The sequence below is a fragment of the Aegilops tauschii genome, chromosome 7 (assembly GCF_002575655.3).
Source record: "Aegilops tauschii subsp. strangulata cultivar AL8/78 chromosome 7, Aet v6.0, whole genome shotgun sequence".
Taxonomy (NCBI): domain Eukaryota; kingdom Viridiplantae; phylum Streptophyta; class Magnoliopsida; order Poales; family Poaceae; genus Aegilops; species Aegilops tauschii.
The window spans coordinates 55,593,051-55,618,972 of record NC_053041.3 but is presented as its reverse complement, the minus strand read 5'-3'; the positions used below and the strand labels follow the sequence as shown (position 1 = coordinate 55,618,972).

The window sequence follows — 25,922 nt, the reverse complement described above, 5'->3', positions numbered from 1 at the left end:
ACTTTGTTGTTGTTTGAATCCGATGACCACAACATTGCTTCTATCAAGCTCTTGCTGCTATCCTTTGAAATACTTTCAGGGCTAAAAATTAACTTCCTGAAAAGCGAGGTCATTACCATGGGGATGGACAACCAGGATAGCACGCGTGTTGCCAATCTGCTTAAATGTAAGCTAGGGAGCTTTCCAATTAAGTACATGGGCCTTCCGATATCACACCGGAAATTGTCCATCGTAGAGTGGGAGCCCCTTTATGGGAAGGTGGCCAATAGAGTCAGCCCGTGGCGTGGGAGATTTATGTCCTCCGCCGCTCGGCTAATTCTCACAAACTCGAGTCTCTCCTCCCTCCCTCTGATTACTATGGGGATGTTTCTCCTAGCTGATGGAGTGCACGCTCGGCTAGATACCCCTCGCTCTAGGTTCTTTTGGGAAGGAACCAGGATCAAACGCAAATACCATCTAGTTAAATGCTGCGGTGTGTAGGCCAAAAAATTTGGGGGCCTGGGTATCACTAACTCTAAACTCATGAACGTGGCTCTCCTCACAAAATGGTGGTGGCGTCTTGCCCAAAATGAGTCGGGACTTTGGGCACAGCTACTTCGAGCCAAATACTTCCCTAACATAAACCCCTTCATGGCGGCCTCGTCCGGATCCGTGTTTTGGAATGGGATCCAGCGGTGCGGCCCGCCTTCACGGTCGGGGCCAAGTTCCGGATTAACAACGGTCAATCCACCCGGTTTTGGCTTGACCGAACGTGAGTCATGGGATGACTTGGTGCAGAAAACTGAGGATTTGCGACTAGGCTTGGGGACCGACGTCATGGACTGGAACCTGACGGACTCCAGGAAGTTTACGGTGAAATCGCTATATAGCAAACTTACTGAGGGGAGTGCGCTGGATATAGCCAGGGGGCTTTGGAAGGCCGGTTTGCCACTCAAGGTAAAAATCTTCTTTGTGGCAAATGTTTAGGAACCGGTTACCAACTTCCGACAATGTAGCTAAACGTAATGGCCCGTCTGACGGGTCCTGTTCGGTTTGCGGTCTAGGTGAAGATGCAAACCATGTGTACTTTAGATGCCACCTAGCCAAGTTTGTGTAGAGCGCGGTTAGGGAGGCGTGTCACACAAATTAGAATCCCTCCTCGATCGGGTGCGGATCTTCTCACCTTGATCAAAACCCAAAAGGGATCCAGTGCTAGAATAGCTTGGCGTTGTGTAGGGGTGCTGCTTTGGGGTATTTGGACGACTCGTCACAAAATTATGATAGAGAAGAAATTCCCTAACCATCCCGCTAATGTGATCTTCAAATGCCACCTATTTCCCCTTCTTTTTGCCATTGGACTTTCCAATCAAATTGGTTGTAAGACTCATAAGGATCTACTTTACGAAGATCCCATTGTATTCCAGAAGCTCGTAACATCGGTCCCGATAAGCCCCAATTTACTGCTTCTTCTCCGCTAATAAAACCTACTCCTTCAACTCGCTCTAAAAAAATTGGATTCTGTGTAATAAGTTGTTGATATTCAACTTCGAATTGAAAAAAGATACCTTTCCCCAGAGAGATAGGATTCGAAAACAAACCATTCATGAAACTCATGCAGGAGCATTACAGATGTGGACACCGTTCGGGAAGAAGCGCGATGTTGAGCGCATGTTGGAAGTCTTGGAGCGTATCAGGATGACTCAGACGTTGGCCAGGCAAGACGCACTAGTACAAAATAGGGCTTTCGTCACAGGGCAATATTCACATTAGTCCCGGTTCAGTCACGAACCGGGACTAATGTGAGCATTGGTCCCGGTTCGTGCGGCTAAGGCATTAGTCCCGGTTCACCTGGGCCCTTTAGTCCCGGTTGGTGCCACGAACCGGGACTAAAGGGTGCGATGCCCATTAGTACCGGTTGGTGGCACCAACCGGGACTAAAGGTTAGTCCTTTAGTCCCGGTTGATGCCACCAACCGGTACTAATGGGCTTTGAGGCATTAGTACCGGTTCATGGCACGAACCGGTACTAAAGAGCCCATCAAACTCTACCCCCCCGGACCGCCTTTTCAGTTTTAGAAAAAACAAAAGAAAATGATGGAAATGTCAAAAAAATAAAATAAAATAAGTTTCCCATGTGATATGTGGTCTAGTTGTTGGGAAAATTAACAAACATGAATTTCGACTTTATTTGCAAAATCTCTCTGGAATTTCTTAAAATGGGCATAACTTTTGCATACGAACTCGGATGAAAAAGTTTTTTATATGAAAAATCATCTACTCGAAAATTTACATCCGAATTTAACAGGGGGCGTTAAACATTTTCAAAATCCTCAAAAACCTAACAGAAAAAAAGATACGGGGCTTTTAAGATCTAGAGAGGCAAAAAAATCAAAAAAATTCAAACTATGGTCAAACAATGGTCAAACTAATTATTCTAGAATATTAGTGTTACTAAAAAACTATTTCAGTTTTTTTGAATTTTGGTCAAATCTGGTCAAACTGTGGTCAAACTGTGGTCAAACTAATTATTCCAGAAATATTAGTGTTACTAAATAATTATTGTTTTTTAAAACAATAGTTTCAAACTCAAACAGTGAAATGTGTCACTTCATGCTCAAGCTAAATTCCTGAGGGTTAATAGAATTGACATCTTACTATTGTCAGGAAAACAACAAGTGCAGACTTGGGAACGAGGGAGAATAGAACCCGGAAGTTAAGCGTGCTCAGGCTGGAGTAGTGAGAGGATGGGTGACCGTCCGGGAAGTTAGATGATTTGGAATGTTGAAAATAAAAAAAAAAATTAAAAAAATTTGCAAAAAAAAATTTCATAAAATTTCCTTTAGTCCCGGTTGGTAAGGTGGAGCTCCAGGCTGCGTCCACGTGGACGGCCTTTAGTCCCGGTTCGTGTAAGAACCGGGACTAAAGGGGGGAGGCATTAGTAACGACCCTTTAGTCCCGCTTCAAAAACCGGGACTAAAGTCTCTTACCAACCGGGACAAAAGCCCCCTTTTCTACTAGTGACGCGACGCACGGCTGAGCTGCTTTTGGGGACGCCTTCATCCTTGCGGAGGCTGTTTGGGCTTGTTTATCCTTATGTTAGATATGTTTAAGCCTGCGTGCTTTTGAACTATTTGTTGTATTCGTTGGGGAACGTAGTATTTCAAAAAAAAATCCTACGATCACGCAAGATCTATCTAGGAGAAGCATAGCAACGAGCGGGGAGAGTGTGTCCACGTACCCTCGTAGACCGAAAGCGGAAGCGTTAAGTAACGCGGTTGATGTAGTCGAACGTCTTCGCGATCCAACCGATCAAGTACCGAACGCACGGCACCTCCGCCATCTGCACACGCTCAGCTCGGTGACGTCCCTCGAACTCTAGATCCAGTTGAGGCCGAGGGAGAGTTCCGTCAGCACGACAGCGTGATGACGGTGATAATGAAGTTACCGGCACAGGGCTTCGCCTAAGCACTACGACGATATGACCGAGGTGTTAACTGTGGAGGGGGGTGCCGCACACGGCTAGGAACAATTGATGTGTGTTCTAGGGGTGCCCTCCCCACGTATATAAAGGAGGGAGAGGGAGGGAGGCAGCCTAGCGCGCGCCCAAGTAGGAGGAATCCTACTTGGGCCCCTAGTCCAATTCGCCCCCCTTACCATATTTGGACAAGGGGGAAAGGAAGGAGGCGGGAGGGGAAGGAAATAGGAGTCCTACTTCATACTTTCCTTTTTCTCCTCTCCTTTCCCTTTCTCCCCACGTGGCTGGCCCTATAGGGGGCGCACCAGCCCCTTGTGGGCTGGTGTGTTCCCTTACTTGGCCCATAAAGCCCATATCTTTGCCGGGGGTTGCTCGAAACCCCTTCCGATGACCCAGTATCACCCGGAACACTTCCAGTGTCCGAATATAGCCTTTCAATATATGAATCTTTACCTCTCAACCATTTCGAGACTCCTGGTCATGTACGTGATCTCATCTGGGACTCCGAACAAACTTCGGTCATCAAATCACATAACTCATAATACAAATCGTCGTTGAATGTTAAGCGCGCGGACCCTACGGGTTCGAGAACTGATACGTCTCCGTCATATCTATAATTTTTGAATGTTCCATGCCAATATTCTACAACTTTCATATACTTTTGGCAACTTTTTATACTATTTTTGGGACTAACATATTGATCTAGTGCCCAATGCCAGTTCCTGTTTGTTGCATGTTTATTGTTTCGCAGAAAATCCATATCAAACGGAGTCCAAACGGGATAAAAACTGCCGAAGATTTTTTTGGAATATTTGTGATTTTTGGGAAGAAGAATCAACGCGATACGATGCCCGAGGGGGCCACGGGGCAGGGTGGCGCGCCCTGGACCCTCGTGGCCACCCCGTAAGGCGGTTGGAGCCCTTCTTTTGCCACAAGAAAGCTAATTCCCGGATAGAGATGGTGTCCAAAATTCAACCCAATCGGAGTTACGGATCTCCGGTTATAAAAGAAACGGTGAAAGGCCACATCTGAGAACGCAAAAAGAGTGAGAGACAGAGAGACAGATCCAATCTCGGAGGGGCTCTCGCCCCTCCCACGCCATGGAGACCATGGACCAGAGGGGAAACCCTTCTCCCACCTAGGGAGAAGGTCAAGGAAGAAGAAGAAGGAGGGGGGCTCTCTCCCCCTCGCTTCCGGTGGCGCCGGAACGCCGCCGGGGCCATCATCATCACCGCGATCTTCACCAACATCTCCATCAGCTTCCCCCCTCTATCTACAGCGGTCCACTCTCCCGCAACCCGCTGTACCCTCTACTTGAACATGGTGCTTTATGCTTCATATTATTATCCAATGATGTGTTGCCATCCTATGATGTCTGAGTATATTTTCGTTGTCCTATCGGTAATTGGGGAATTGCTATGATTGGTTTAATTTGCTTGTGGTTATGTTGCTGTCCTTTGATAATAAAGAACTATGTAGACATGACCGAGACACATCTCCGGTTAACCAATAGCGGAACCTGGATGCTCATATTGGCTCCTACATATTCTACGAATATCTTTATCGGTCAAACCGCATAAGAACATACGTTGTTCCCTTTGTCATCGGTGGGTTACTTGCCCGAGATTCGATCGTCGGTATCCTCATACCTAGTTCAATCTCGTTACTGGCAAGTCTATTTACTCGTTCCGTAATGTATCATCCCGCAACTAACTCATTAGTCACATTGCTTGCAAGGCTTATAGTGATGTGCATTACCGAGAGGGCCCAGAGATACCTCTCCGATACACGGAGTAACAAATCCTAATCTCGATCTATGCCAACCCAACAAACACCTTCGGAGACATCTGTAGAGCATCTTTATAATCACCCAGTTACGTTGTGACGTTTGATAGCACACAAGGTGTTCCTCCGGTATTCGGGAGTTGCGTAATCTCATAGTCAGAGGAACATGTATAAGTCACGAAGAAAGCAATAGCAATAAAACTTAATGATCATAATGCTAAGCTAACGGATGGGTCTTGTCCATCACATCATTCTCCTGATGATGTTACCCCGTTCATCAAATGACAACACATGTCTATGGTTAGGAAACATAACCATCTTTGATAAACGAGCTAGTCAAGTAGAGGCATACTAGGGACACTTATGTTTTGTCTATGTATTCACACATGTACTAAGTTTCAGGTTAATACAATTCTAGCATGAACAATAAACATTCATCATGAAATAAGGAAATAAATAATAACTTTATTATTGCCTCTAGGGCATATTTCCTTCAGTATTGCGATACTTACTGACCTAGATGGTCTTCTTTTCCTTCCGAACCTTGTTTGAATGCTGCCGAGTGGCTTTATTAATTTAAAGCCGGACGCTCCTAGCGTCTTCGTTCCAAAAAAGAAAATGCTTGACAATGGCACTGTTGCTGTGAAGAAGCTTTGCAATATGGTTGATATGGATGAGAAGAAATTCAGTGAAGAAATTCGTTGTCTGATGAAGGAAAGCACACAAATATAGTACGATTCCTAGGATATTGATCTGACACACAAGGGGAAATGGTAGACTACCAGGGAAAACTTGTCTTAGCAGATGTACGACAAAAGCTACTCTGCTTTGAATATCTACCTAAAGGCAGTCTAGATAAGCACATCACCGGTAGGATGATGTCGCATGTATTTGGTTCAAGCATCCATTTATTTAGTGTCTAGTGACTAAGGACTTCAAGTTTCTCAAATACAAAACCAACTTTCTGCTCTCCATTTTGTAGATGTATCTTGTGGACTTGAATGGACAAACCGCTACCAAATCATCAATGGAATTTTTTTTTTTTTCGAAACGGAGGCAAAAAATTTGCCTCATCGATTAATTAAGCAGAAGAGAATTGCCCAGCTAATCAACGGAAAACCAGGCGAAAATCGATACAAACCAACCACATGTGGACTACTCACGGAGCATGCAACCACGTAAACCCGTGATCAACCCTACAAACATACCCAACACATAACGACCACCAACCCTCACACTGCTACATCGCAAAGAAACCCTCAACAAGAGTAACACGGTCGAAGACCACATGCACCACCAAATCCGTGAAGACAAATCAGACCAAAAGGACAACCCAAGAGACAGGTGACCATCCATCAAGCGACTGCGGACGCCTTTCTTGTGGCGCCACTCTTCATTCTCTTGCTCCCGAGAGCCTCCTCCACAATCGCCTTGCCAGATGCAGGGCTAGCCGCCTCCAAACGTTTGAGAAAGCTGTGAATCTCTATCTGAAAGAGAATATCATTGACCTTGTCACGCACAGAAACTTGCCCAACGGTCTCATGCGAGTGAGAGACTGTAACATCCGAAGCTTCACGCTCCACAATGGAGTGGCTGGCTGGGCTCAGATGCCACGCCAACATCAATGGAATTTGTGATGGTTTATATTATCTTCACCAAAATCACATCGTTCACTTGGATCTTAAACCAGTAAATATACTGCTAGATGATAATATGTTACCGAAAATTGCTGATTTTGGTCTATCGAGGTGCTTTGATGAAAAGCAAAGCCAGGCTATTACATCAAAACTAATTGGAACTATGTAAGCTCGCTATGACTCCCCTGTAATATTTTTTTGTCATGTATGAATGAATATCAATCCCCTTTTCCATTATTTGATTACATTTATAAATATTCATGCAGAGGATATTTGGCACCAGAATTTTATACGCGCAGACAGATCACATTGAAGTTAGACATTTATAGTCTTGGTATGATAATCATAGAGATACTAACAGGAGACAGGGGATATGCTGATATTGACAATGTAAGATGAGTTTGTTCTAATATAAAGGCTTGATTTCAAAATTACTGTGTTACACTGCTTTGTATTATATCCTTCTTCCATTTAGACATAGCATAACATCATTTTTGTATCACATACTACTGCAAAGCAAAAATTAGCTGCACAAGAATCAAACATTTTCCCACATGGTATCGGTAACCGTAAAATTATATACGTATGAATAATGACATGTTTCCACGATGCATCTTATGCTGTTACCATCTATTAAAATCTAGATGAGCAGTGTTATAAGTGTAACATGTTTATAGTTATGCGTGATAAATTGTCACTCTATCCCTATAGTTATATATTTTGTTGCTTGTTATGTTAGTGTGTTGCTTGCTGTGCAATTACAAATCTTTGTAATGGCTGAAGGCCTGTTGTTTCTAGGTGGCATGAGGTTTTGCTATGATTTATGCCTCCTTTAACAAACATTTCATGCCTGTTTTTTTATCATTATTTTGCCTCTCTGCTTTATTTGAGTCCCGCGCATGCCATGAAAATAGCAGACACCTTAAAACAATAACTGCGTCCACAACCACTGCGACAGTGTGCCTCTAGTGAACAATCTAAAGCTAGACACCTTAAGTAATGCACGCGCTGGGAATTTTATTAAAGATTTTAGCTACACTTTGTGAACTGGCCTTTTTTCCATAATATCTTTTTATATGTTTATTTTCCTTTTCATGTTACGTTTCTTCTTTCTTTTTCAAAAAATGGCCGCGCTTTCAAAATGTTGTTCAAAAGTTCAAAACATTCGTTATTTCCAAATTTTGTTCATAAATTAAAAAATATTTGCATTTTCGGAAATTATTAGGTAATTTCAAAAAATGTTTGTATTTAAAAATTGTCCAGAATTTCAAAATGTTAATAATTTTTCGAAAAGCACACACAAAATTGTGAAAACAAACATTTTCTGAGAGCACGGACAAAAATTTAAATTACATTTTTTCAGAAATGAGACAAAATAAATGATATCCAAAAAGTGTTCTAAATTTGCCTGAACATTTTCTCAATTTTTGAACAATTATTTTGAAAATGAGAACATTTTTAAAATTCTTAACAAATTCCAATAGTCGCCAAACAGGAGCGATGCCGTCGCTTAGTTAGGCAAGGCCTAAGATTTTTTTTCTCTTTTTTTTCTAAATTTATCTTTTCTTCTTTTAAAACTTTATTATTTGTTTGAAACCTGTTCAAAAAATTTAAATACCACAATAACAATTTTAAGTTACTATTTTAAATTATGATTTAAAACTCTTTTTCATTTATATATTTATTAAATGCTTTAAAAAAGCATTTGTTGTTTTCAGTTCTATCATTTTGTATTTATTAGTTATGTTAGAAACTTAAAATGATAGCTTTAAGTATCTATGTAAATTATGATTTTAAATACATTTTCCTTCAAAACTGGCATGGATGACTATTCGGACACGCTATGTTGAACATGGTGTTGATTTGGACATTCTTGAAATGACCCCAACATTTGCCAGCAGCTAGAATGCCCATGGTACGCATCCATGCCCCCAATATTTTTTCCATGGTCTTGTATGTCCAATTCAAGGCACCAATCCAAGTTGCTTGGGTTTTCGAAAAAAAAATGTATTTTCTAAAGTTTTCTCGGTCAAAAAAGGTCGATAAATGGCTAGACGTGTCGCAACTTGCATATGGTGTCGGAAGTAGTTCAAACCTGCCATGGATGCCTACCATGGGCATGTCCACCTAGTGGCAAAAGTTGGGGTAATTTCAAGGATGTCCATGAAAACATCATGTTCAACGGAAGGTGTTCAGGTTGGCCAGAAAGGGTGTGTTAGAGAGCACGTCAGTTTTTGACATCCTTGAAAATTTCCTAATTTTTTTCATGGCCTCGTATGAACAATTCAAGGCACCATGACAAATTGTTTTGGTTTTCAACAAGTTTCGTATTTTTCTAGAGTTTTCTTGGTAAGGAAATGCAGAGTTGTTTAGATTTTTTAATTTTTTTTGCATTTCTAGAGTTTTCTCGATGAAAATAGGTGATAAATGGTCGGACGTGTCGTAACATGTAAACGGTGTCGGAGGTCATTCAAACCAGGTATGGATGCCTCATATGTCCATGTCAGGCTCTTACAAGAAGCTAGAATCATTTATCCATAGCCTAAAATAAACCAGTTAGATGACTGTATTTGTAATTCCCGTCATTATCTCTCCACATAAACATTTTATTTTTTCCAAACTATTTCTTGAAATTTTTCAACAATTGTGGAATTCCAAAGTATGTATGAAAATTTTACTAACTTGAACTTTTTTTCTGAAAAATGATGGAAATTTCAAACTCGCAAAACATTAACTTTTAAAAAATTATAAACTTTTTTTAAACGTATACATTTTTTAACTTGTGAACAAAAAAATTCGAAATTGGAAAATTTTATGAAATTCTAGAATATTCTTTTGAATTTTAAATAATATTTGAAAAGAAGGACATTTTATGTTATGCCAAAAAAAATCAAATTTTTATACAAGTTTCACAAAGGATATTAAAGTTCAAAAGTAGAAAAATGAGTTAACATAAAGAGACAAAAAACAAAAAAAATGCTTAGGCCCTAGAAAATAAGAAATGCTTTCAGAAAATGTTAGTATATTTGAAAAAATATTCCTAAATTTTTAAAAAATGTTTGTGCTTTCGAATAATGCTCGCCAATTTGAAAAAGTGTGCGTTTTCAAAATGTTCGGATTTTTATTCATGTTATAGAAAATGTTCACAAATTTGATAAAGTATTCTTTTTTTAAATGTCTGCAGTTTCAGAAAAATGTTTAAAATTCTGAAAAACTGTTCTCAAAATTTGAAAAATGTTCACAGAATCAAAGTATTTTTCGTAAAAAAGGTTCAGAAATTTGAAAAAAATCGTGTTTCCAAAAGAAGTCCAAATTTTGAAAATGTTTCATATTTAAAAAATATTCCAATAGATGAAGAAACACATTTTTTTAGCTATGAAAAACGCTTTATCTAGAATGTCGGCCTGGTTGTACAATAACGATTTGTATATGTTACCATATTTATAATAAAGAAACTCCTACACTACGTCCATACTAGGTTATAAATAACTGCGCCACTGAAGTGTAACCAAACCGTGATTGTTCTAGTGGCTATTTGGATTTTTACAACCCCTGGAGGTCCTGTGTTCGATGCCTAATAGGCGCATTGTTTTTCTGGACTTTCAATCCGTGCTACTCATGCTCACTAATGGGCTGGCCCAAGGCGGACTCAGTGACGGATCTCCGCGTCGTATTTTCTAGAAAGACCATCTTACCCTTTATTATGAAGGGGTATTGACAGATTTTGTCCGTTGATGTGTTAGGGGGGTTGTACTGAAGAAGAAGTGGCTTTATATATATGAGGATATGCGGAAGATGGATTCTATAAAAATATATGTTGCCCCTCTACATAAATCATAACTCAGGATGGCAATTTCTTAGGCACTTGAGAGGTGGAGAAGTAGGTTGGAGAAATCTCTGGGAGACAAACAACTGGTACAAGTACGAGTATACACTGAGATAGCGATTGAGTGCGCTAACCTTAACCCAGCGAAACGACTACATATTCAGCATATAATTGATAGGCTTGGTGCAACACGAAATGCGGATGAGTTCGCTACTGAAACTGGGGCGAGTAGTAGTTCATCGCAAAGGTATGGGCACGTATACATGCCTTATGAAACTTCTTATGTTTCCGGTGCTGCATTTTCTCCAAGGTTTCATCTTGACGTATTACTGTCTTGCTGCTTTTCCCAGCTGGTTTGCACATTCTTCAAAGAGTTTAACTAAAAATCATCTACTACTTTGGTTTAATTTGAAATAAGTGTAAACTCATTTAGGCTACAGATATGTACAATTTTGCATCTCACGAGTTTATATTCCACGAAATTATGACCATGATATCTATTCTGATCTTTCCATGTACTTCCAACTTGCAGTCAGCAGCTGTGGCCCCGGGTCCCACAATTGCTCCAGAGAATACGATGGCTAATGAGTTAAAGAAGTTGACAGAAGAACTATATGATATGACAAATCAAAACCAGCATGTCAGTTTGATGTCCGGTGATAACTCTAATGTGCAGCAAGAAACTGACATAGAGGAAACATCATCAAATGTTGAAGAATCACTGATCATTGGGAGGACTGAAGAAAGAGATAACATAGTGGCTACTTTATCTGGGAGTATCTCACTTGAGTTCACCGTCCTTCCAATATATGGCTTTGGAGGTATTGGTAAGACAACGTTGGCCCAACTAGTTTTCAATGATGCTCAGTTTGCAGGTTACTCTAAGGTTTGGGTCTATGTGTCCCAAAATCTTGTCCTGAATAAAATTGGCAACTCTATAATATCACAGCTATCAGAGGAGAGCCATGTAGCTGAAAGGCAGATGATACATATTAAACTCAGAGAGCTACTTGCTGGTAAGAAGATTCTTATTGTCTTAGATGATGTGTGGGAGAAGAATCCAGATACACTAAAATCTCTGATGGCTATGCTAAGGGTTGGTGCAGGCAGCATGGTGACAGTTATCGTAACCACAAGAGATGAAGCCATTGCAAGGGAAATTTGTCATACAGTTGAGCCATACAAGCTAGAGACTTTAACAAATAAAATCTGCTAGAAAATAATAAAACAGAAAACTGCCTTTAAAGGTCAAGTTGACAAAAAAACAATTGAAGCATATAGGAAGGGAGATTGCAACCAAATGTGGAGGTGTGGCCTTAGCGGCTCAATCACTTGGATACACGCTGAAGGGGAAGACATTTGATGAATGGGAGTCAGTAAGAGACAATTATATCTGGAATGCATCTATTTTGGAGGAATCATCATCAAGAGATCATGAAGTGCTCGCGCCCTTGCTGATAAGCTATACTCATATGCCAGAATGGTTGAAGTTGTGCTTTACCTATTGTGCAGTCTTTGCAAAAGGTCATAATATAGTGAAGTATGATTTAATTCACCAATGGATAGCTCTTGGATTCAATGAGTGGTCTAGGATATTTGACTCCATGCAGCTCTGCGAGAAGTATGTCACGCAACTTTTGGGCATGTCCTTCCTTCAGTATGCAAAGCCACCTATGGTGAGTTATTATGTATTACTACTATTTTTCGTCCTCATGTATTCCAACTCACACGTGTCAGGGGACTTCCTCCTTTTCAAAAAATTCCAACTCACACGTACTATTTATTTTCATGATGACTCCCGGAGCAGAAGCATTATATATACTCCCTCCGTTCGGAATTACTTGTCGCAGAAATGGATGTATCTAGACGTATTTTAGTTCTAGATACATCCATTTCCGAGACAAATAATTCCGAACGGAGGGAGTAGTTCACAAGGCTATGTAATTTCCTCACGTCAGTGGATAAGTATACAATATTTTGTAAATGACAAGTATACAATCTTGGGATGATGTTACCTGAATCCAACCATAACATTAACTCGCTTGATGAAAAATGCTATTAACCTTTTCAAACAAGTTAATCACTAGCTTGGCGAAGCACGCATACCCCTTAGTATATTAACATGGGTCTAACAGAAGTACAGAACCATATGTATATCATTTGTGCATATCTAACCACAATTATAACGTGTCTTATTATTTTCTATCATACAATACCAAGTTAATACTCCCTCCGTCCTAAAATTCTTGTCTTAACTTTGTCTAGATACGGATGTACCTAATACTAAAACGTGACTTGATACATCCGTCTTTAGACAAATTTGAAACAAGAATTTTGGGACGGAGCACTAGTAGAAAAAGGCCCATTTGTCCCGGTTCATAAGGCCCATATGTCCCGGTTGGGGAACCGGGACTAAAGGGTCGACGTCGTTACTAATGCCCTAGGCCTTTAGTCCCGGTTCTTATACAAACCGGGACAGATGGGCCTCCACGTGGACGCTCCGGCGAGCCCAGGCAGGAGGGCCTTTGGTCCCGGTTGGTAGCACCAACCGGGACCAATAAGCTTCCACGCGTCAGCATTTCAGCGGCTGGTTTTTTTTGAAAGGAGGTGGTTTAGGGGTTTTGGGGGTTAATTTAGGTTGGTATAGGTAGCTAATAGAGATATGTGTCCTCTCTTATCTCCGTGCTACTGCTATTGCTATGCCTAAACATGACTTAGCTTGAAGTGAGGCAACATGTGGTGCATGTCGAAAGTAATACTAATCCTAACTTGATCAAGTTTGGATTGTACTACTTTCGACATGCACCACATGCATGTTGCCTTCACTTCAATCCAATCCATGTTCATTTCACCCACAGATATATAATAACTCTTCATGCTTGCATCATGCATCATCATAATAACAAGTCCTACTAATCATCATCATACAACTTCTACTCGTTATTAATAATAAGTCATACGATCATCATCTTGATAGTCATAGAACCAACCCTACTTTGTTCTTAGCACATGATCATCAGTATTAGGTAGGACCTAAATACCTTCTTTAAGGTAAAATAGCATAAAACAATATAGACCCTGACTCTCCATTATGGAGAATGGAGATCATCCTGTCTCCAATTCTTGCGCTTCACTTCCTTTTGCTTCCAAGAACCTCCTTACGACTTTCCATACATTTTTTCCATTTATTGATTAGCATGTCTCCACTTCTTTGAGAAATCTGGTATGGACAGTTGAGATTCGTAGGATGACCTGGATATATGTTCAAAACACGAAGGCTGCCATTCTGATACATCAAATGAGGCACACAATCCTCTGGGATTCTCTGTTGAAAAACATAGTAATAACTTCATAGTTAGCAATGATGTACTAGTTTTAGAAGTATGCAAAAGATGCACGAATGTCGTAATAGTAAAATATCTTACCAGGGTATCTCCATGGTAGTTACCGTAGTTCAACACGTGCACTAGTGGCACGTATTGACCATAATGTTGAGGAGTTTGATTGTAGATATTGTAATTCTCAATATCAGTACAAAATCCGACCAGATGATTTTTCTCCTGATAAGTTAATTCGGAGCCATCGGTGTAGTGGGTTTTTTCTACCATGTTCCGCACATTGTTTGAACAATCAAAATAAGCTGTCAATGGAAATAAGCTGTCAACTATTTTGAAATAAAAAATATAAATTAGCTAATAACTATGTTTGAGAAACTCACATAGCGGTAGAACTGGAGGCGTATCAACAAGGACCCAAATATCCATATTGTCTTGCTCAATTTCAGGATCACCAAGATCCATGGTGACAAGCATACCCTCATCAAAACCATACATCTTGCAAAATGCTTTCCAATTTTTGCAACCAAAATGGGTTACGCTTTCAGCATTATACAGATTTACTTCAAAATCCACATCATGATGGGTCCTTAGGTGAATTTTCTTCGTTTCAAAATTTTCATGATCTTCAAAATCCATCCTCTCCAAGACATAGCGTCTTGCATGGCATGGGATAAGCTATACTCGAATTGTAAAAGATGAAAATTACACGTTGAAATAGTTGAAGTCATGCTTAATTACGAAAAAAACACTTGTCGCCGTTGTGTACCGTTTCAACATCGAAGGTCTCCTCGAGCTTAATGCTGAAGCGCCGATCATCGTCCAGGTGAGGCCTGTCGTACAAACCTCGATCGTCGTGGCACCACCCGCACTCCCCCGGGAGACTTTCGTCGTCCGATGATGACATTTCCTACGTTCATAATTCAAAGATTAAACTTGTACAATTAAATATATGTACTACAAAAACTAAATTAGATCATTATTATTCATCACGGGTTGACTATTGGTTTGTCGAGTCTTTTCTTGAAAACTCTCAGCTCACGTGGTGTATACATTCGACCGTTGGTGATGGTCGCTCCTCCATTTGTCCCCGAGTGCATTACACCAAAATGTCTAGCACACGGGAACGAAGGAGAAGCGACCCCCACGACAACAGTCGGGATTCTTCGTCCTCTCATATATATATGGTGGAACTCTCCCTCACTGATTCCTCTCTGACATTTGCGACCGTCGGTGATGGTAGCTCCTCCTTTCGTTCCCGAGTGCATTACACCAAATTTTCTAGCACACGGGAACGAAGGAGAAGCTACCCCCACGACAACAGTCGGGATTCTTCGTCCTCTCATATATGGTGGAGACTCGACAGACTTAAAGTCAACCTGAAATATCGTTTAATTATCTTTCTAAAAGAGGATTTGGCTGGTCTCACCTCGATGTCGGAGGGGGTCGGTGACGGGGACGACGGCGGGGATGATGGAGGTGCCGGGGGCTCCTAGATTTCTGTGAAAACAAAAACCCTATAAGCTATCAACTAATCATATGCATATGCCTTGCATAGTGCTCTCCAATTTTAGCATTCAAAGTAGGAGTAGTTTTCCAATTTGAGCATTCAATAAGAAAAATCAAATCGCAAAATAAAGTAGTATTCAAATTAGGATGCATTCAATTATAAGCAAAACTACATCATCTCCATGCGTCCGTACATCGTCGAATATTATCACTAATACACCTCGAATACTATCATACATACAACATCGCCGGCACAGCTAGAACCGTAGCGCCCGACGGGTATCGGCGCGGGCGGTGGACACCCAAAGGGAAGGAACCATCACATGATCATAGCTCCAGTGAGATCCCTGAAGAACCTGCCAGGTATTGTCGAACCTGCCCTCCAACGCAACCATGTAGCGACGGACATGCTGGTCCTCCTCGCTGACACGGTGACGTACCACCTCCGTGGTGTCCGGAAGCCTCGGCACCGTCACTGGCCCACGCGACCGCCACCAAACAAGGATCAGGTCAACGACGGGCTGGCTCCTCACCAACCTATGCCTCCCGGAAGGTAGCACCTCCCAAAACCAGCCCGGCGGAGCCCGGTCCCGGACATGGCCCCTCTGATCAAGCCGGTGACGAGGATGCGGGATAGGCATCGTCGACGTCGATGCGGGAATAATTGCTTTAACTAAAAAAACAAACTAGTTCTATTAATTTCCTTGCTAAAAATAAACTACTTCTATAGTAAAATAAACTAGTTTTGTTAAATCAACTAGTTCAACTACTAATTAAGCACTTACTATAAATAAAATAAAGTAGTACTTACTAAAAATAAACTACTTCTATATATAGTAAAATAAAGTAGTACTTACTAAAAATAAACTACTTCTATATATAGTAAAATAAAGTAGTTTTATTAAATCAACTAGTTCAACTACTAAGCACTTACTATAAATAAAATAAAGTAGTACTTACTAAAAATAAACTACTTCTATAGTAAAATAAAGTAGTTTTATTAAATCAACTAGTTCAACTACTAAGCACTTACTATAAATAAAATAAAGTAGTACTTACTAAAAATAAACTTGTTTAACTAGTTCTATTATTTATCGACCCCCCCCCACTCATGTCGAAGTTATCGGGGAGGGGGTATATCGAAAACGACATACCCGATAAAAAATAAGAAGAGGAAGAAGAAGAAAAAAAAGAGGAGAAGAAGAAAAAAAAAGGAGAAGAAGGACTAGAGGAGAAGATTTTTTTCTTCTCCTCTATTCCTTCTCCTTCTCCTCTTTTTTTCTTCTTTGTCCTCTTCTTAATTTTCTTCTTCTTCCTTCTTCCTCTTTTCTTCCTCTTTTCTTCCTCTTTTCTTCTTTCCTATTTTCTTTCCTCGACGACCCTAACCCTAAACAGTACAACTAACTACAACGACTTCGCTTGCATACATACGAACAAATATGATCGATCATCTATGAACAATATAAAAACATCATATGATATATGAACAAAAAAATCACATCTATGAACAAAAAAAAAATCATCTAATCATATATTTTTTACGGCGGCCACGGCGGCGGGAGGCAGGGCAGGGGCGTGGGGGCCGGGGCTCACTGGGGGCGGCGTCGGCGACGGCGTCGGGGCAGGGGCGGCGCGGACCGGGGCGGTGACGACGCAGGGCGGCGTGGCGACGGCGTCGGGGCAGGGGCGGCGCGCGGCGACGACGTTGGGGCAGGGGCGACGGCGTCGGGGCAGGGGCGACGCGGACCGGGGCGGTGACGACGCGGGGCGGCGCAGCGACGGCGTCAGGGCTGGGGCGGCGCGCGGCGACGACTTTGGGGCAGGGGGCGGCGGCGCGGTGACGGCGTCGGGGCAGGGGCGCGCGCGGCGACGGCGTTGGGGCGGGGGAGCACGCGGCGATGGCGTCGGGGCAGTGGGAAGAAGAACTGAACCGAAAATTTCACAAGTGTGGCTTATATAGACAGACCTTTGGTCCCGGTTCGTGGCACCAACCGGGACCGAAGCACACGTTTAGTACCAGTTGGTGCCACCAACCGGGACCAAAGGTCGCTTTTCAGCAGCCCAAAGGGCGGGAAGCAGAGGCCTTTTGTCCCGGTTTGTGGCACAAACCGGGACTAAAGGGTGCGGATTGGTACCGGTTGTTGGCATGAACCGGTACCAATGTATACCTTTAGTACCGGTTGGTGGCACCAACCGGGACTAAAGTCCTTGTGCTGCCCGCATCGTGGCACGAAAGTTTAGTCCCACCTCGCTAGCTGAGGGAGCTCGAGAGTGGTTTATAAGCCACACTCCCGCTGCCCTCTCGAGCTCCTCTCAAATGCAGGCTTTCGGGCCTAAACACACTGTATCTACCTGTGGGCCTATTGGGCCTTCTACGGGCCTGAAGCCTGGCCCATGGGTGGGTTTCTAGTCGTATTCAGGCCGTGGTGGCCCAGTAAGTGACGTTTTTTTTATTATTCCCAGTTTATTTCTTTTCTTTTTTGCTTTACTTAATTTATTTTGTTTCCACTTACAATAAAATACTTATTTATTTTATTTTATTTTGTTTCTAATTACTTATTTATTTTATTTTATGAAAATTCCTTTTGCTTTTAATGATTTTGAACAGAAAAGCTTTGATAATTTTAGTTGCATCAATTTTATATAATTTTAGTTTCAGTAATACCAGAGGTTGCTTATAATGTTTTGAACAGAAAATACGTTGATAATTTTAGTTTCATAAATTTTATTTATGTTATTAAAGTTTATTTTATTTTGTTTCTACTAATATATTTTATTAAAGTTTATTTTATTCTGTTTCTAATTACTTATTTATTTTTTATGATATTTGTTATTTTCCATGCATTTACTGATTATTTTGAGCTATAATACCCTGAAATTGAAAAGCACTAGAAATGAACTCTGAAAAGGTTGAAAGTTGGCATGGTATCATCATTTCACCCACATAGCATGTGCAAGAAAGTAGAGAGGGTTACAGCAAAAATTGGATGCACTTCGTGTACAAAACGGACAATTTGTTTCGAAGTATCAGGATTTCATACGGAAACTCGTCTGTTACAACAGACATTTCAAATGAACTACGAAAAGGTTGAAAGTTGGCATGGTATCATCATAATAGTTGTGGAGAGAAAGTCTTCACTTTTTTTTTGCTTGTGTGCTTTGCTTATTGCGCCGTAACCATGGATAATCTTCATCGTTTATCAGGATGCTTGGGTCAGCCTTGACTTTGAAGGGAGAAATTTCATGAAACTTTTCATAATCTTCAGACATGTCTGTCTTGCCCTCCACTCCCACAATGTCCCTTTTTCCTGAAAAAACTATGTGGCGCTTTGGCTCATCGTATGATGTATTCGCTTCCTTATCTTTTATTTTTCTCGGTCTGGTAGACATGTCCTTCACATAGATAACCTGTGCCACATCATTGGCTAGGACGAACGGTTCGTCAATGTACCCAAGATTGTTCACGTCCACTGTTGTCATTCCGTACTGTGGGTCTACCTGTACCCCGCCTCCTGACAGATTGACCCATTTGTACTTAAACAAAGGGACCTTAAAATCATGTCCGTAGTCAAGTTCCCATATGTCCATTATGTAACCATAATATGTGTCCTTTCCCTTCTCGGTTGCTGCATCAAAGCAGACACCGCTGTTTTGGTTGGTTCTCTTTTGATCTTGGGCGATCATGTAAAATGTATTCCCATTTATCTCGTATCCTTTGTAAGTCAATACAGTCGAAGATGGCCCCCTGGACAACGAGTACAACTCAACACAAACAGTGGTGTCACCTCTGAGACGTGTTTCCAACCAAGTGCTGAAAGTCCTGATATGTTCACATGTAATCCAGTAGTCACACTGCTCCGGGTGTTTGGAGCGCAGACTGTTCTTGTATTCATCGATATACGAGGTCACCAAGGTAGAGTTCTGTAGAACTGTGTAGTGTGCTTGAGACCAAGAATGCCCGTCCCTGCATATTATTGAGTCTGCTCCTAGCGTGCCTTTTCCAGCCAGTCTCCCATCATACCGTGATTTAGGGAGACCTATCTTCTTAAGGCCAGGAATGAAGTCAACACAAAACCCAATGACATCCTCTGTTTGATGGCCCATGGAGATGCTTCCTTCTGGCCTAGCACGGTTACGGACATATTTCTTTAGGACTCCCATGAACCTCTCAAAGGGGAACATATTGTGTAGAAATACAGGGCCCAGAATGACAATCTCGTCGACTAGATGAACTAGGACGTGCGTCATGATATTGAAGAAGGATGGTGGGAACACCAGCTCGAAACTGACAAGACATTGCGCCACATCACTCCTTAGCCTTGGTATGATTTCTGGATCGATCACCTTCTGAGAGATTGCATTGAGGAATGCACATAGCTTCACAATGGCTAATCGGACGTTTTCCAGTAGAAGTCCCCTCAATGCAACCAGAAGCAGTTGCGTCATAATCACGTGGCAGTCATGTGACTTTAGGTTCTGCAACTTTTTCTCTGGAATATTTATTATTCCCTTTATATTCGACGAGAAGCCAGTCGGGACCTTCATACTGAGCAGGCATTCAAAAAAGATTTCCTTCTCTTCTTTGGTAAGAGCGTAGCTGGCAGGACCTTCATACTGCTTTGGAGGCATACCGTCTTTTTCGTGCAAACGTTGCAGGTCCTCCCGTGCCTCAGGTGTATCTTTTGTCTTCCCATACATGCCCAAGAAGCCTAACAGGTTCACGCAAAGGTTCTTCGTCACGTGCATCACGTCGATTGAAGAGTGTACCTCTAGCTCTTTCCAGTAGGGTAGGTCCCAAAATATAGATTTCTTCTTCCACATGGGTGTGCGTCCCTCAGCGTCATTCGGAACAGCTAGTCAGCCGGGACCCTTTCCAAATATTACGTGTAAATGAGAGACCATAGCAAGTACGTGATCACCAGTACGCATGGCGGGCTTCTTCCGGTGATCTGCCTCGCCTTTGAAATGCTTGCCTTTCTTTCGACATTGACAGTTGGTCGGGAGAAATCAACGATGGCCCAGGTACACATTCTTCCTGCATCTGTCCAGGTATATACTTTCGGTGTCAGCTAAACAGTGCGTGCATGCGTGGTATCCCTTGTTTGTCTGTCCTGAAAGGTTACTGAGAGCGGGCCAATCATTGATGATCACGAACAGCAACGCCTTTAGGTCAAAATTTTCCCCCATGTGCTCATCCCACGCACGTACACCTGTTCCATTCCACAGCTGTAAGAGTTCTTCAACTAATGGCTTTAGGTACACATCAATGTCGTTGCCGGGTTGCTTAGCGCCTTGGATGAGAATTGGCATCATAATGAACTTCCGCTTCATGCACATCCAAGGAGGAAGGTTACACATACATAGAGTCACGGGCCAGGTGCTGTGATTGCTGCTCTGCTCCCCGAAAGGATTAATGCCATCCGCGCTTAAAGCAAACCATACGTTCCTTGGGTCACTTGCAAACTCAGCCCAGAACTTTCTCTCGATTTTTCTCCACTGCGACCCGTCAGCGGGTGCTCTCAACTTCCCGTCTTTCTTACGGTCCTCACTGTGCCATCGCATCAACTTGGCATGCTCTTTGTTTCTGAATAGTCGTTTCAACCGTGGTATTATAGGAGCATACCACATCACCTTCGCAGGAACCCTCTTCCTGCGGGGCTCACCCTCAACATCACCAGGGTCATCTCGTCTGATCTTATACCGCAATGCACCACATTCCGGGCATGCGTTCAAATCCTTGTACGCACCGCGGTAGAGGATGCAGTCATTAGGACATGCATGTATCTTCTCCACCTCCAATCCTAGAGGGCATACGACCTTCTTTGCTGCGTACGTACTGTCGGGCAATTCGTTATCCTTTGGAAGCTTCTTCTTCAATATTTTCAGTAGCTTCTCAAATCCTTTGTCAGGCACATCATTTTCTGCCTTCCACTGCAGCAATTCCAGTACGGCACCGAGCTTTGTGTTGCCATCTTCGCAATTGGGGTACAACCGTTTTTTGTGATCCTCTAACATGCGATCGAACCTCAGCTTCTCCTTTTCACTTTCGCACTTTTCCCTTGCATCAACAATGACCTGCGGAGATCATCATCGGGCACATCGTCTGGTTCCTCTGGATCTTCAGCTTCCTCTTGATCTTCAGCTTCCCCCGTTGCAGCATCACCGTATTCAGGGGGCACATAGTTGTCATCGTCCTCCTCTTCTTCGCTGTCTTCCATCATAACCCCTATTTCTCCGTGCTTCGTCCAAACATTATAGTGTGGCATGAAACCCTTATAAAGCAGGTGGGTGTGAAGGATTTTCTTGTCAGAGTAAGACCTCGTATTCCCACAATTAGGGCATGGACAACACATAAAACCATTCTGCTTGTTTGCCTCAGCCACTTCAAGAAAATTATGCACGCCCTTAATGTACTCAGAGGTGTGTCTGTCACCGTACATCCATTGCCGGTTCATCTGCGTGCATTATATATAATTATGTGTGTCAAAAGTAAGAAAATTAGACAAGTATCTATCTAAAGTAAGATTTTTTTTCAGAAAGAAGATAAGAACAAGAGGCTCACCACGATGGTGCCGGCGACGAGATCGGCGCGGGCAATCGACGGCGGTGAAGACGAGGACGGGGCGTGACGGACCGCTAAACCTAGACAAATCTCGGAAAAAATGGAGCTCGGAGGTCGAGCTTCGAGAGGAGAAAACTTTACTAGTGTGGCTCGGGCATTTCATCGAACACCTCACGTGCATAGGAGGTGAGCTAGAGCATCCAATGCCCTCCCCCTCGCCGGCCAGCAAAAAACAGAGCACTGTGGAGTGCTCTGCTCGCCGGCGATGGGGTATATATAGGCAACTCATTTGTCCCGGTTCGTGGCTGGAACCGGGACTAAAGGCCATCCTTCTGTCCCGGTTCCTGCCACGAACCGGGACCAATGGTTGTGGGCCAGGAGCGAGGCCCATTGGTCGCGGTTCGTGCCAAGAACCGGGACAAATGGGCCCAGACGAACCGGGACCAATGCCCACGAGGCTCCGGGCGGCCCCCTGGGCTCACGAACCGGGACAAATGCCTCCATTGGTCCCGGTTCGTGGCAGAACCGGGACTAATGGGCTGGCAAGGCCCGAACGAAAGCCCCTTTTTCTACTAGTGGAGGGAGTACATATATTAGCCAGCCAAGACAGTTAAAAGAAGTATATGCGGAAACTATTTTCTGTTTTAGAAATGGAAACAAAGGATTGTGGAATGTGAACGAAGAAAAAGTTGCAAACACTTTGCAGGAACCAGCCGGTGGTGCAATGGTCCAAGCAACCACTTCTGAGGCACGAGTGGGGATCACGGGCCCCTTGTCGAGCGCCTTGTTGACCTGAGGTTGAACCCGCCACCATAGGATCTAGTGCAGTGAGAAGGCGTTGTAGGATAGAGCAACATAGTTGAATCTGATTATATATGGACTATGGGCTGCGATGTGGGCATGTATATAGGGCAGCAGTGGTTGGCCAAATTAACCATGGTAGGTACAACTTCGTCCACTGCTTGATCCTTCAAGGACCTATCCAAACATACCAGCTTTAGTCAGAAACTATATTCACAGCGTCAAAATACTGTTCCAAATTGATGGTCATGGAAATATTGTTGTGCGTGGAAGCTTGCTATCCATGTGCCAGATCCATGAGTTTGGTCACGAGATCTTATGAGTTTCACCTCTAGCCTACCCCAACTTGTTTGGGACTAAAGGCTTTGTTGTTGTTGTTGTTGTTGCTGTTGCTGTTGGAAATATTGTACCCCCATGAAGTACTTCCATTGATATATACTACTCTATTTACACTTCTTTTTACAGTTAAATGAAATTACTTCCATTCATAAATATACTTCTACAAAATAAAATAAATTTAAAATTCACCTTCAGGTTCTTTTTGCTGCAGAATGATAGGCGGCGAGACAAAGATGTTACAGTGTTCACGATGCATGACCTAGTGCATGACCTCGCAAGAGCGATCTTGGACGATCAAGTAAACGATAATGGAAGTGTTGTGGGAAACAGATGCCTCTATGCATTTCTCACAGATTGTAGCAAGCCATTGCAGTTATCCATGACTTCTCCTGCAAATATAAAGGTGCTGCATTTTCTAGACTGTGGCAAATTAGAACTCCGTGGTAATGCATTTTCACTAGGTACGCGCCTCTGTGTCTTGGATTTAAGTGAATGCCTTGTAAGGAAGTTTCCAGAATCTGTTGGTCAGTTGAAACAATTGAGGTTTCTTTGTGCTCCAAGGATCCGAGATCAGATGATTCCCAATTGTATCACCAAGCTCTCAGAATTAAATTACCTCAACCTTAGAGGCTCTCATAATCTCTCAGCACTGCCAGAGTCAATTGGTGATATGAAAGGTCTGATGCATCTTGATTTATCAGGTTGCCATGGAATACGCAAACTCCCAAAATCATTCGCGGAGCTGAAGCAGTTGGTGCATCTGGATTTATCGCGTTGTTATATGTCTATATCAGAAGCTTTTGGCGGTCTTACAGAACTTCAGTATTTGGATTTATCAGTTCAATTTATTATAGTAGCAAATAGGAGAGGTCTGACAGAGGTTATCGGTAATCTAACCAAACTCAGGTATCTAAATCTGTCAGGGTGCATGCACGCTATGGCCCAGTCAAAAGATCAAATTGACAGCTTGCTTGGCTCTGTCAGCACCCTTTCCAATCTGGAGCATCTGAACTTATCTGAGAACCGAGGGCTTTCCAGTATACCAGAAAGTTTTGGCAACCTCAGGAAGCTTCATACATTGGACCTCGTAGGCTGCTCCAACATAGAGAAGCTTCCTGATAGTATGTTTCAAATAGTTAATTTGAAGCTTCTAAATGTGGACAACTTTGTTAAATCAGGGCTCTCTTGGTTAAATGTTGCCTTGTTGCCACACTTTGTGGTGCATCCTTCTAGTGATAAAAGTAGCAGCAATATCACCCTGCTTCAACCTACAAATCCTGATATGCTGACGATAGATAGACTTGAAAATGTGAAGTCTGCAGAAGAGGCCGAGAGTATAGAACTGATCAAGAAACAAAAAATTAAAATGCTAGCATTTCAATGGACTGTAGCTGCTGTTAGGTTTGTGGATGACCAGGAGGTGTTGGAAAAACTAGTGCCACCAAGCAGTGCACAGATATTGTCTATAACTGGTTACAGGAGTGTCAGCATTCCTGATTGGTTTATGGACATTGGGTACTACCTACCTAATCTTTGTAAGATAAATCTGTGTGATTTTCCTAAGTGCAAGAGCTTACCTCCACTCTGTCAACTACCAAATCTACTAGAGATGGGTCTCTATGGTATGGAGAGCTTGGAAGAGTTCAACACGGCATATACCAGAGGGGAGGGAGGTGCAAATGAGTTAATGTTCCCTAAGCTTGAGGCATTGACCGTAGAGCGATGTGAAAAGTTGAGGATACAACCATGTCTCCCTAGAGATATATCGGTCTTGATGATAATAGATTGTGATAATGTGCTATTATCATTGGGTGAGAGCTTGTCACACAGTGCTGCTTCCTCTCGTCCAATAACTGATCTGACTGTTTGTAGCAGCAAGGTGCCCTTGCAGCAAGGTGCCCCCCGTAAGTTAACTATCGGACGTTGCAGTGATCTGACCACCTCAACTGAGATTATCCAACACCTCTCCTCTCTTGAATCATTGCCACTTGACCAGGCAAAACTCCGGAGTTGATTGGTTGAGCTGACTTCACTACAAGAACTAAGTTTGTCTACGGGCAGAAGCATGACATCACTACCGCAGTGGTTAGGAGACCTTACCTCTCTCAAGAATTTTGGAATCATTTACTGCGAGGGGATCAGGACTTTGCCGGACAGCATGATACAACTGACCAAGCTTGAACATCTAACCATTTCTGGCTGCCCTATGTTACTGAAGTGGTGTAAATCAGAGGAGAACATGATCAAGCTTGCTCACATCGGACTGAAGGTATGTTCCTGCCAAGACACCTGTTGTAGTGCTTTTTATTTTCACACTGTCCAGTCTTTCTTTGAACGCAAATATTGACATGGCATGAGTACCTTTGCGTATTGAATGCTGTTGTTCTAATCATGCTATCTCTGTTATTCAGCACATATGATAAAGCTAACGCGAAGACCCTTTTAGAGACAACCAAAAACTTCTTGATACTCCAAGTGGAACGGGGGACAAAGATAGACAACAAAAGTAGAGAGTAAGCCAGTGATCAGTTAGGAGACCATTAAGAAGTTGGTAAGTGATGCTGGTTCGTGGTAATCGATGTGATTGTAAACGCAAGTTTTGTTGTTATAAGTGAAGGCGAATGAAATTTCCAAATCGCAAGTGTCACATGGTATATAGAAGCCTGCCCATTATG

General features: G+C 42.4%; 1 pseudogene; it reads left to right on the top strand.

Annotated features, from left to right (window-relative positions):
* The first annotated feature begins 6,822 nt into the window (after positions 1–6,822).
* Positions 6,823–25,667, top strand: LOC109755872 (uncharacterized; annotated as a pseudogene).
* The last annotated feature ends 255 nt before the right edge of the window (positions 25,668–25,922 follow it).